The sequence below is a fragment of the Mustela erminea genome, chromosome 1 (genome assembly GCF_009829155.1).
Source record: "Mustela erminea isolate mMusErm1 chromosome 1, mMusErm1.Pri, whole genome shotgun sequence".
Classification (NCBI taxonomy): Eukaryota; Metazoa; Chordata; class Mammalia; order Carnivora; family Mustelidae; genus Mustela; species Mustela erminea.
The window spans coordinates 71,564,196-71,576,976 of NC_045614.1; the positions used below are offsets into that span (position 1 = coordinate 71,564,196).

General features: G+C 42.3%; 1 long non-coding RNA gene across 1 annotated transcript in view; it reads right to left on the reverse strand.

Moving 5' to 3' along the window:
* Window positions 1–8,294, reverse strand: part of LOC116600756 — a 33,189-nt gene extending 24,895 nt beyond the window's left edge. Inside the window, exons 1-2 of the long non-coding RNA XR_004289795.1 lie at window positions 8,234–8,294; window positions 7,373–7,505 (exon numbers count right to left, since the gene is read on the reverse strand). This is a non-coding gene — a long non-coding RNA (uncharacterized LOC116600756). The remainder of the gene's footprint in view (window positions 1–7,372; window positions 7,506–8,233) is intronic.
* Between the last annotated feature and the right edge of the window lie 4,487 nt (window positions 8,295–12,781).

Here is a 12,781-nt window from a genome sequence, read left to right on the forward strand (position 1 = left end):
CACAAATGGTGCTGGGAAAATTAGAAAGCAACATGCATCACACACAAAATAGACTCAAAATGGATGAAGGCCTCAATGTGAGACAGGAATCCATCAAAATCCTTGAGGATAATACAGACAGCAACCTGTTTGACCTCAGCCGTAGCAACTTCTTCCTAGAAACATTGCCAAATGCAAGGGAAGCAAGGACAAAAATGAACAATTGAGACAACATAAAATGCTTTTACACAGCAAAGGAAACAGTTAACAAAACCCAAAAACAACTGACAGAATGGGAGAAGATATTTGCAAATGACATATCAGATAAAGGGTTATTATCCAAACTCTAAAAGAACTTATCAAACTCAACACCCAAAGAACAAATAATCCAATCAGGAAATGGACAGAAAATGTAATGGACATTTCTGCAAAGAAGACATCTAAATGGCCAAAGATACATGAAAAAGTGCTCAGCATCACTCAGCATCAGGGAAATACAAATCAAAGCAACAGTGAGATACCATCTCACACAAGTCAGAATAACTAAAATTAACAAGTCAGGAAATGACAGGTGTTGGCGAGGATGCAGAGAAAGGGGAGCCCTCCTACACTGTTGGTGGGAATGCAAGCTGGTGCAGCCATTCTGGAAAACAGTATGGAGGTTCCTCAAAAAGTTGAAAATAGAACTACCCTACAACCCAGCAATTGTGCTGAAGATACAAATGTAGTGATCTGAATGGGCACATGTTTACACCCAATGTTTTCAGCAGCAATATTCACAATAGCCAGACTATGGAAAGAGCTTAGATTTCCATCAACAGATAAATGGATAAAGAAGATGTAGTATATATACACAATGGCATATTATGCAGCCATAAAAACCTGAAATCTTGCCATTTGGAGCAACATGGATGGAGCTAGAGGCTATTATGTTAAGTGAAATAAGTCAATCAGAAAAAAGACACTTATCATATAATCTCACTGATACGAGGAATTTGAGAAACAAGAGAGAGGATCATAGGGGAAGGGAGGGAAAAATGAAACAAGACGATACCAGAGAGGGAGACAAACCATAAAAGCCTCTTAATCTGAGGAAACAAACTGAGGGTACCTGGAGGGGAGGTGGGTGAGAGGGATAGGTGGCTGGAGGGTGGTCATTGAGGCGGGTATTTGCTATGGTGAGTGCTGTGAATTATGTAAGAGTGATGAAGCTAAGAAAAGAACATCAAAGTAATCCCCCAAAGTAAGTACATAATAAATATAAAAGTAGAAACCAAGAAATTGAAAGAATAGAACCCATATGAGTAGTTTGTTTCTGTTTTTTTCTTCTAGAGGAGGAAGAAAACAAATAAAATAGAAAACATTTGGCAAGTTTAATCAAGAAGAAAAAAATCACAGAAGACACAATAAATAACCTTAGGAATGGTAAAAATGTACTGTTTCTGCAAACACAGTAGGCTCTTTAAAAGTTGAAGTGAATATCATGTACAACTTTGTAATAATAAATTCGAAAGAGAAAACACATGATTTTCAAATGCCCAGGGTCAGCAGAAGAAGTAGGAAATTTAAAGAGACCAGTAAACAGAGAAGAAATTGGAAAGGTGATCTAATATCTACATTAAAATATCTCCAAGCCTAGGGGAGTCTGCTTCTCTCCCTCACCCTCTGCCCCATCTCCCCCCACCTGCCACTTGCACACATGTGCATGATTTCTCTCTAATAAATAAATAAAATCCTTTAATATAAATAAAAAGCATAAGTCTATATGTGATGAAAATAGCAAAAATAATAAACCTTTATTGTAGACATTTTAGAAAATACAAAAGAGCATCAAGGAAAATAACTGTCAGTCATGACTCACCGTCTAAAGATGACTGCACTTAACTTTTTGTATATACTTCTATTTTTTTAGTGAATGTACATGATAGACATCTTAGGAAAGTGTGATTGTATGCGATGTGAAGTTTTCCACCTCGCTTTTGTCATTTCACATACCTTCTAGAAAGAACACTTACCTTCTAGAACCTGATGCCATTTTTCTGAACTGGAAAATCCCCTCTCTGTGTTTCCAAGCTCTTTCTCAGAAGTTACCACTATAGTAGTTTGGTATCTATTCTTCCAGATAGTCCGTGTTTATACAGCTATGAAAAAATAAATGTCTTTGAACTCTTCTATCCCCCTTTAAAACAATAAATGGAATTCTGTTGTATGTATTTCTTACTTTTGTTCACAATGTATCCATTCATTTAATAATTATTTTCTTGATGCTTCCAGTGTGCATGGCACTGAGAACCACATACATCTTCCCACGGCAGCAAGGAACCCCTCATTTTGAAATACACGTACAGAGAGTTCCATACATAATTTATTTAACAGTTCACCTATAAATTCAGGTTGGTTCCAATACTTTTGCTTTCACCAGCAATGTTTCTCCCATTTGTCTAACACTCTGCTCAAAGCCCAGATGATGAGGAAAGTGGCAATTAATTCAACAGATGGGTTAACCACCCTCCTATCAGCACCACCTGCCTTCTGGATACATCATCTTAAAAATACTAATTGCTATTGCCTCTAATGGACTGTTATCAATTTTAGAAAGTCAAGTACTTTCATGTTAGCAATGAAGATTTAATGGATTGGGTGCAATGAGGACTTGATTCACAAGCTCCTGGGACCCACCTCTGGCCCTCTCTCTTACCCCTAGCTGGCTGTTATTCCCGTCCCATCTCTTCCAGTCTTTAGTGTGGGAGCTGACAGACTGATTCCATTTACAACTTCAAAAGGCATTTTTTAAATTTTAAAATTTTTTTTAATAAACATATAATGTATTATTAGCCCCAGGGGTACAGGTCTCTGAATCTCCAGGTTTACACACTTCACAGCACTCACCATAGCACATACCCTCCTCAATGTCCATATCAAAAGACATTTTTAAAACGAATTATATGGATAGGTGATATTATCTCTCATTAAGTCCATTTTTAATACCTTGTAATATCTTCAGTAATAACTTGCAGTTACTGAGAAGTGCGTAAGAAACTTGACAAGCCGGCCCTAACTGTGCTCCTGCTCAAGAAGGTCCTCCAGGCGCGCTGGGCAGACAGTTGGCTTGCCATCGAGTCCCCTCCTGATCTGCCCTAGCTACTGCTCCAGCCTCAGGTAGCGGAACCCCATGCTCCCCTGCCCTGGTCTGGGGGTGGGTAGGATTGAAACCACAGGTCCTGGAAGGAGCCAGGAGCATCCTGGAATTCTCTCTTTCACACAGGTTGTTTCCTTCACTTGGTATAACCCCTCCTCCTCTCCTGGACTAATTTCCCCTAAGAATATTCAAATTCATGAGGCACCTGTGTGGCTCCATTGGTTGAGCCTCTGACTCTTGACTTCAGCTCAGGTCCCATGCTCAGCTGGCAGTCTGTGGGAGATAATCTCCCTTTGCCCCTCCTCCCACTCTGTCTCTCTCAAATGATAAATAAACAAATCTTTTGAGAAAAAGGATATTCACATTCACTACTGCACTGAAGTAACCCAGGTGGTGTCTGGCCCAGACCACAGCTCAGTCCACTTGAAACAAACACAGAGGTGCCTTATCTCGGGGGTTTCAGGTTCTAAAGCCAGTTCATAACAGAACAAACCCCCTCATTTAGTTAAAACACCAAACACTAAGTAAATACTTGTACTGAACATTACATAGTAGGTCAAACAAAATTACACCCCTGCAGAGAATTATGTGACCGTGAGGAGGCTTGTTGCACCATGCTCTTTCTTTGACATTGATAGGTGAGGTCAATGATTTTTTTTTCTTTATCCCCAGAGTTTGAGTAATTATTCCTTTATCTCTCAGTGTCTCAGTTTCCTCCTGTGTAAAATAAGAATCATACTATTTCCTATCCCATAGCTTGTTTTGAAGATAGAATGAAGGTGTGTAAAGTGCATAATCATTTATATTTCAACTAATTCACCAACTAAGAATACTTTTTTAAAAAAAGATTTTATTTATTTATGTATCTTTAGAGAGAGAGCACGAGCAGGGTTAAGGGTAGAGGATGAGGGAGTCAGACTTCCCGCTGAGCAAGGAGGCTGACTTGGGGCTCCATCTCAGGACCCCAAGATCATGACCTGAGCCGAAGGTGGATGCTTAATCGACTGAGCCACCCAGGTGTCCCATAAGAATACTTTTAAAATTAGTTGTAACTGTATTACCCAGTAGAAGATCAATGTTGCACATGATTTCTGTCCAATAGAAAGAGTCACCCCAAAAGTTATGATTTTAGTGCCTATAGGACTTTGAATAGTTTTGTGTCTAACTTTGTAATCATATCCATGGTCAGTTATTAAACCAATACCAGCCCTTTTATCAATTAGAAGTGGTAATGACAATCACATTATGGCGCTAATGTTTGAAACCGCTCCTCCGATGTAGACAAGCAGGAGGCAGTGGCATGGAAGGGGGAGCTGCAGGGACAGATGCTCAGCTGAAGGGGAAGCCATGTGGGGCTGTGCTGTGTGGGGAAGGTCACCTTGCCCTGCCACAGTGTGTGTCCAACTCTAACATTTGGTTTGGCCAACTCTCCTCCACTTAGAGCCCACCCCAGTCACAAAATTGGCAGGGAAAACTCAGGTCTGGTGGTTACAAATATGAACCCTTCAAAGTCCAGAAAACAAATTCCCATGGGTTCCTTCTGGAACAGGATCCCTGTGGGCATCGTTCCTTGAATTTCTCTGCCCACATATGCTGACCACACAGTAGATTGACAACATGGTCTATTCCAATACGAGAAGTGACCCCTTCTCCAGAACCCTCACCTCTTCTCCCTGGGCACTGGAACACTGAGTGCAGCCCTCAGGCCTTCCAGGCATTGCTTTACTATTCTCTTGGCTCAATAATCCTAGAACTTTCAATACTAGTGCCAGCCATACCTGATGTTGTTTTATGTTCCTCCAAGAGAAGAGTCTCCTCCAATTTCATAGAGATATAATTAAGATACATGAAAGTGCACATATTTAAAGTGTACTAGTTATTCAGTTTAACATATGCATACATCACTGCAATCAGGATGGCAAACATTTCCATCAGCACCAATAGTACTGACACTTTAGATGAGTTTGTGTTTCTGCAGTGTATATAAATACATAATTGCATAAAAATGGTATCAGACACATATACTTTATTTGCCTTGCTTCTTTCTTGTTTTTTTTTTAAAGATTTTATTCATTTCTTTGACAGACAGAGATCACAAGGAAGCAGAGAGGCAGGCAAAGAGGAGGAAGCAGGCTCCCCGTTAAGCAGAGAGCCCGACGTGGGGCTTGATCCCAGGAACCTGGGATCATGACCTGAGCCGAAGGCAGAGGCCTTAAACCATTGAGCCACCCAGGTGCCCCCGTGCTTCTTTCATTTAGCATGATGATTTTGCGATTTTCATGTGTTGCTGTATGTATTCACATTATGTTCCTTTTTATTGCTGAGTAATATTCCACACTGTGACTATACCATTAGTTTTTATATATTTGGTTATGATGGATGTTGTGTTGTTCCCTGGGTTTGTTTTGCTTTTTTAAAAAAAATTACAAATAAAGACTTATCAAATGTATAAGTCTTTTTGTGGGAATATGTTTTCAATTTTCTTGGCTAAGTACATAGTTGTAGAATGACTAGTTTGTATGGCAAGCATATGTTTAAGGTTTTAAGAAATGTAATGCTGTTTTCCAAAGAAGTTCTATCATTTCACATCCCCACCAGCCATGTGTAAGAGTTCCAGTTGCTCCATATCCTTGCCAATACATGGTATGGTCAGTCTCTTTTAGTCATTTTGATAAGTTTATAGTATTTTTATTTTTATTTTTTTATTTGATTTATTTTATTTTCCTAATGATGTTGAACATCTTGTCATTCATATATATTTTTTGTGAAGAGTCTATTTGAATCTTTTGCACATTTTCTTATTGTTTTATCCTCTTATTACTGAGTTGAAGAGTTATTTATATGTTTGGGTGCAAGTTCTCTGTCCCATATATGTGGTGTACATATTTTCCCCCAGTGTGCGACTTGCATTTTGATTTTCTTACAGGTGAATTTAAAAAAAAAAAAAAAGGTTTTTAAAAAAAATTTTATTTTGGGGTTTTATTTTGATGAAGTCTATTTATCATTTTTCTCTTTTATAGTTTTTCACTTTTTTTAATAATTTTTTTAAAAGATTTTATTTATTTATCAGAGAGAGAGAAGGAGAGAGCGAGCACAGGCAGACAGAATGGCAGGCAGAGGCAGAGGGAGAAGCAGGCTCCCTGCTGAGCAAGGAGCCCGATGTGGGACTCGATCCCAGGACGCTGGGATCATGACCTGAGCCGAAGGCAGCTGCTTAACCAACTGAGCCACCCAGGCATCCCAGTTTTTCATGTTTTAAGAAATCTTTTTTTTTTTTTTTTTAAGATTTTTATTTATTTGAGAGAGAGAGAGAGAGAGCATGAGGAAGAGGAGGGGCAGAGGGAGAGGGAGGAAACAGACTCCCCACTGAGCAGGGAGCTGGTTGCGGGCTTGATCCCAGGACCCTGGGATCATGACCTGAGCTGAAGGCAAACGCTTAACCAACAACCACCCAGGCACTCCAAGAAGTCTTTACCAGCTCCAACATTGCAAAAAATTTTCTCTTAATGTTTTTTCCTTGAAGTTCATAGTTTTCAGTTCTGTGTTAGTTGTTTGATCCATTTTGAGTTAAATTTTGTGTATTTGTATGTTCATTTTATGTATGTTCATTTTTTCCCACCTGTTTATCCAGTACACTCAGCACCATTTAAAGAAAAGACAAGATAAGGTTTTGAGATGTAACCACTTTCCTGGTTACTTTTGTTTGGAGGTATTCCATTTGGTCATGGGTCTCAGGAGACATAATGCATGGGGCTGGACATTATATCCCTGGAAAGATTTGATTTGGATGCAGTGAGCAGTAGAAGTGGGCTGTCACCTTCCTTGTTTTTAGATGGCATACTTCTCTTAATGTAACCTTTTATCAGACTACCTGTTTTTGTTGTGATTGTTGTTTTTTGTTAGCCATATAACAGGACTGACCCATACTGAGTTTGGACACAACTAGAAACCCTACATATTGCTTACGTGCTCTAGTCTTCCATCAAATCACCTCTATGCCAGCTGAATTTTGCAATTTAAGCCCATTGTTTTATGTTTTTAAGCATTAAATTCTATCTGGCTTTCTTTGGCCCATGCTTTCAATCTATTGATCCTGATTTTGTTGAGCAGCAGTTTGGTGTCATCCACAATTTCTATACCCAGGCCATACCCAGGTGACTACCCATACCCAGGTGACTACCCATGCAGGCCAGTCACCTGCAGCAGGCACAGGGATTCTACAACATTCCAAAGAGTTACTCACTCAGTCTTTACCTTTGAGGGGCTTAGGATGCACAGATGAACAAATACAGGTCCTCAGCTTGGGAGCTTTCTGTCTAAAGAGGGAGACAGGAATGAAGGCAGCCATTGCAGGAGACTGTGGTCCATGGCCATAGAAGAAAGTGCTCTAGGGGCAAGGAGGAGAAACAGCTAGTCATTATGGAATAGGCAGAGGTCACAGAGGACTGCCAAGTATTTCCAGCTGCCCTAATTCCCTCCCTTATGGTAGTGTCACTTTGGAAAACCTCCCTCCACCATCCCTGTCCAAGCCATGGAGTTTGGACTTGTCTCACCCTCATCCCCAGGGAGCATTACTCAACCAGCAAATTCCAAACCGCAGGCTGCCAGCCTCAGCATTAGAGCAGATGACATGGAAGGCAGGGATAAGCCAGAAGATTTCTCACGGATACATAATTGTATGTACTCTTCCCATCTGTTCCCCCCTTTCCTTCTCCTCATTTAAGTCAGCTTGGTGTGCATGGCTTCAGGGGAGGCACATGACAAGTCAGAAAATAGGCCTACTCTGAAAATCCTGCTGGTGTTGGCTTTACATTTAGAAGTGAATTCCTGAGAATAATCACAGTCAAAGAAACATAAAAGGAGACGGGTTCTCCCCAGATTGAAAATAGATTCTTCCAGACTGGGAAGAAGAGAAGGAAGAGTGAGGCTGTGGTCCCAGCAGTGGATGGGGCAGAGTCCTCTTTCCTGGCAACCCCACTGGGGAGGTGGCAAGACTCCAGAGAAATACATTCAAGATAGACTCCTGGCACAGGTGTCACCAAGAGCTGCCTGGCCTGGAGTGGTCAGAACGACAATTGTGGGCCTGATAAATAAGGACCAAAGAGCTTCCCCTACCCCAGTGCCTTGGTGCTGTGCAAGATCCAGGATCATGGGACCACCTAGATGTTGAGGTTTCCCAGAAAGGATGGATGTTGTTTTTCCTGCAGCCCCGCAGAAGAAGGGGACTTTTAGTGAGAAGTAGAGTCATGGAATATAATGCAAGTTCCAATTCTTGAATTCTTTAGTTCATGAAATGAAATTTACACTCAGCACACACCAAAGGAGATTAAATTTCTCTCTTCCTGCCCCAGCTCCACACCACTTCCTTCCCTTGCAGGGTGAACAGTCATACCCACAGTGCTCCATCTGGTTTGTACTCACTTAGCCACGCACAGCCTCAGACTCCCCTTATGCTCTACAGCCCTCTGCTCAGGAAAGCAACATCCAACCAAGCCCAGTGGCATGGTGGAGAGAGGTTAATCCTGCCCTCCCTGGACACCACTGGATGCTAAAAGATGGCCTTGGAACAGAGGACCTAAATAACATTCTAGGACCATTTTTCTGAGTATCGGGTGTCAAAAGATAATTATTTGTGTGACTTAAATAAAGATTAAAGGGTTTAATCTGCACATTAGAGAGTGCTGGAAGGATAGGTGAGCCCAGATTAAAGCAGGGTCAGTGTATCCATGGGCTAGGGGAAAGCTGAATATGCAGAGGTACAGTTTGGTTGTAAACAACAGTTTTCAACTTCAAGGAAAATTTACAATTTGGAGGTTGCTCCCATTTTTGTGCCCCATTGCCCAGGACCATCAGCGCAATCCTAATGCCATTAAAATAGTATATTCCAAGAAGCATTTCTGCAAGCCTTGTTGCTTATGAGCTAGTCAAAGTTTGCAAGGTGCAAGGTCTTTTACACAAGAAAGAAAAAGTGGCAGGGTTAGAAGGCAATGAGGACACTAGGGGCCCGAATCATGCAGGTTTTCATTCATGTACTCAAGAATCACAGATTGCATCGTGAACGAGAGTGTGTAGGCAAGAATGCTGTGGAAAGTGGCAGGTGCCCTCTACCTGCAGAGTTCTCCGACTCCTATTCTTGAAGGTCATCGCTGCAGACCCTCCCATAAGCTCTAACTTCTCACGCTGGTCAGGAAACATCCCTGTCCCTCTGCTCAGACATAGGAACAACTTTTTTGGCCATCTTTAATGGGGCCAATGGGCAAGGCGTATCCCTGTCAGTCCAGGGACAGATATAAAAATCCCAGGACTCTGAGGCCTTCCTGATCCAAACTTACCCTGCCAGCCTCTCTTTACCTTCCCAGCCTCCCTTCCAGACATGTCCAGCCATGGCTTAGCCTGCCCCATCCCTCCGGGTGACTGTGCAGCCTCTCTGTTATCCAAGTCCGTTTCTTATTTCCCCACTGTGCTCCCTAAAGCTGGAACCCTGGGCCATTTACTAAAGCTAGTCGGTGCTTCTCTCTGCTGATGCTTCCATCCCTCATCTCCCCTTTTCACGGCCCTTCCCCCACTTCTCTCTTCCTGGGCATTTTCCATCAAGAGTGTGTTGGTGCCACAAGGAAAGTCCCAGCCGTCCTCTGATGGATGTCTGTGTTAGCCTGGTCTTTGTTCCTAGGGATATAGGAAAGGTCACTGTGGAGATGCACCTGTAGGAAGCCCCGGCACAGATCTGGAAATGCTCCTTCCCCCTCAGGCCATGGAGGCCTCCCATCTGCTGCAAGAGGAAACAACACCTCCTTTTCAAAACAGATCTGACAACCCTATCCCAGTCTCCATTTTAATTTGAGTAGCATATCTCTTGGGAGTAGAGAACAATTTTTGGATTCCCTCAAGCTCAAACGGTCTGTTACACTTAGCTGTTTATGGATAAAGAAACCTAATCCCATTCCCAGATATGGGGCACAGAGGTAGTGATGACTGTGACATTCCTCTGCTGCCTTTTCCTTTTTTTCCCTCCGAGGCCTCTTTGTGCCCAGTACAATCTGCAGAATCCTACTGGCAGCCCTGGTGGGAGACAATGGCTGATGTTCAGTGTGGCCCTCTTTCTATGCTCCAGAAGTCCACCATCCACCCAATCATGCCAAAGTTCTGACTGTACATCAACTCTGATTGATACAAATAATAGCCAAGCCATAGAGAGCATAGTATTCATAATTTACTTAACATCTCCTCAGGGTGAGGTCCACGTTGATCAACTCTGTTTGTTCCAGGCTGCTCAGGACCCTTAACTCACAAGCAGGTTAAAGATATCCTACATTTCCTTAATACCCTCCACTGTTTATCTTGACATCTGTCTTTCAGTGTCTTAACAAACTGCATCTTCTGCCCTAGCCCAGCCCTGGTGGCCTTGGGAAGAATAAAGTATCGGGCTCTGGCCCCTTATATTACTTTTCCCCTTCTGCCATGAGCCCCTCTATTGGGGTCCACTCATTTCCGTCCTTGGGGCAGTTCTCAAAAACCCTATCACTTTAGTCTCCTTTATTCAAGTTTTTGTAAGGCTGTGATTTCTTGTCTTGTCAATTTAAAAAAAAAAAATCTGGGTCTTAGGGACAGACAATAATGTTAACATTAATAATGACAATAATAGCTACCAGCTATTGGATGATTCCTTGGTACCAGGTGTTGTGTTTTGTGCTTTGCATTCTCTCACTTAATCTTCTTGAAAATACCCTGAAGTAGGTTCTCTCTTTAGACCATTTCACTGGAGAAGGGATTTAATAGGCAAAACTTGCTGCTAGTGTGGGGCAGGGCCAGGGCTGGAGCTGCGTCTGCCTGACGCCAAAGTCTTGGCTCTCCTGTGGCTGCCTGTCCTCATTCTTCAGGGAACCCGGGAACACGGCATCATCTGAATCCAGTCAGGACTTGTGCCCAATACTGAAGACATTTCTACTCCTGGAAATGTCTTTAGGGAAGCTTATGAGTTCACAAAACCCATTTGTTCTCATCACCTGCTTACATGTTAGACTATTGTTGTTAAGTTTTGCCTCTCCCAACTGGAGTGCCATCTCTGCGAGGGCATGAACTTGGTTTTGTTCCCTGCTGTGTCTCTGAGTGAGGTGGGGCCATCAGAGGATTCAAGAAAGGAGGGAACATAATCTGACACACTCTTCAGAGGATCTTTCTGGTGGCAAGGGTAGAGGCAGGGGACGCTTGTAGGAGCAAGTCCTTCAAATCCAGGCAAGATATGAAGTGGACTTAGATCTGCATAGGTTCCATGAGGGTGATGACAGGGTCAGATTGGCTCATGTAGTGACAGGAGATCTCACAGTTTTCACAGACTGACTCAAAGTGTGGTGTGAGGAAGAAAGAAGCTAAGGAGCCTCTAGGGATTTTAAGCCGAGCAGATGGAAGGCTGAAGCAGCGATTTCTTACAGTGAGGTGAGGGTATGATGGGTTTGGGAGGAGGTGCCCTTCAGACATCAACAGGTGGACAGAGACCTGCCTGGAAGCTGGAGACAAGAGTCTCAAACTCAGAGGAGAAGGCTTGGGAGGAGATAGAGGTACTGATAGAGGGATCATCAGAGGATAGAGGGGGTCTAAAGCCCTGACAGAACCCAGTGGCATTGCCAGCAGAGCAAGGGTGGATGGAGAAACAGCCTAGGGTTGAGTCTGCTTAAAAAAAACAAGGCCAAATTCCACTGGCCACAAAGCACAGTCTGATCATCTGAAAGGGTAAAATGATGGAAGGCAACACTGAGTTTACAATATTCACAAAGTCACAGTCTTATTGTCACCATCCTCTCTGCCTTCTCTCATTTGAGTATTCTTTGTTGTTTCTTATCCAAGACAAAAGCCACAATGCTTCCTATGACTCAGTCTCAGAAGTTCCACACTCTCCTTCATTCTCTTCAATAGCCATGAGTCACTAGGTTCAGTGATGTTAAAGAAAAAAAAACAAACATAAAAACAAAAAACAAAAGACAAGACCCCCAAACTATGACACTTGAGTATTGTTGCGAGTTCCTTGCTGAGATGTTCAAGGGACTTTTGGCCCTATGGGCCTGCGATCTCAAACTGGTCTAGACTGAAGACAAGTCTTCATTATAGAAATGAGGGCATTAAAGGTTTAGAAGGAAGGGAGGCTTCAGTCAGGCAGTTTAAGACTTTAGAGTTAAAACAATTGCCTGTTATGCCCAGTTGTAGGGTGAGGACAGGATACTGTCATCACGTTGAATCATATGAAATATGATTTTGTAGGTCAAAACCAGTAGACTATCTAGAGTTTCATATGGTTCGACCTGCATAAACATTGGTGAAAGTCACTGAAGTTGACTTTCTGATCTTGGTTTCAGACCAAAGAAACTTGCTTATATATTCTCTGTCCTAACAAACAGACTAGCTAGTTTTCTCTTTTCACTTTTTTGGTGCTCACCTTCCCTGACTGCTCATTTGTTTTCAGAATGCTGGCTGTCATGTTGGTCACACCATGACTTTCTGTATGTTAGCTGGTCCCTGTGGTTGAAATCTAGGAGCTATCACTCCTAAACTGAGAGTCAGAAATAAAATTAAAAAGCCATTTCCTTAACAAACATATTAAAAATAATTAATTTTAAGTGGCAGCAAAATGTATCCCTGGTGCCTGAGCCGACGTTAGTGCATAAACTTGAG